Source organism: Antrostomus carolinensis, unplaced genomic scaffold, assembly GCF_000700745.2.
Source record: "Antrostomus carolinensis isolate BGI_N321 unplaced genomic scaffold, ASM70074v2 scaffold18586, whole genome shotgun sequence".
Classification (NCBI taxonomy): Eukaryota; Metazoa; Chordata; class Aves; order Caprimulgiformes; family Caprimulgidae; genus Antrostomus; species Antrostomus carolinensis.
Window position 1 is genome coordinate 1 of NW_010322702.1, and position 460 is coordinate 460.

Here is a 460-nt window from a genome sequence, read left to right on the forward strand (position 1 = left end):
CCTGCCTTTCAGCAGGCAAGGAGGGCTTGTGTGCTTGGGTCACGCTGGCTTAATGAGTCTTTCCAGAAGGCTGCCTTAGTTTAACAAGAGCAGCTGACAAAAGCCGAGGGGCTGAGCTGATTTACTGCTTTTGAGGATTTTGGTTCTGTTTTTGCTGGGTGTAGGCACTGCTAATTGGCCTGTGGTGAGATGGGCACTGCACACAGGCTTTGCTGGATGGATTAATAGGAATCTGCTCAGAATAGAGCACATTGCCAGGGAAAAGATAGAGCACTCAGCTGTCAAATGCCTTTGACACAGGTGACCATGGCTGTTTCCTCAAATTTGGTCTGCCCTTTGTTTCTGAGACTGTCCTCTCCTGCCTCCCACCTTTCTGATCATTACTGCCACAAGTCCTTTGGAGGACCCTATCTATCCATGGAGCTCTCCACAAGGCTTTCCCCTTGGTCTGCTTTTCATT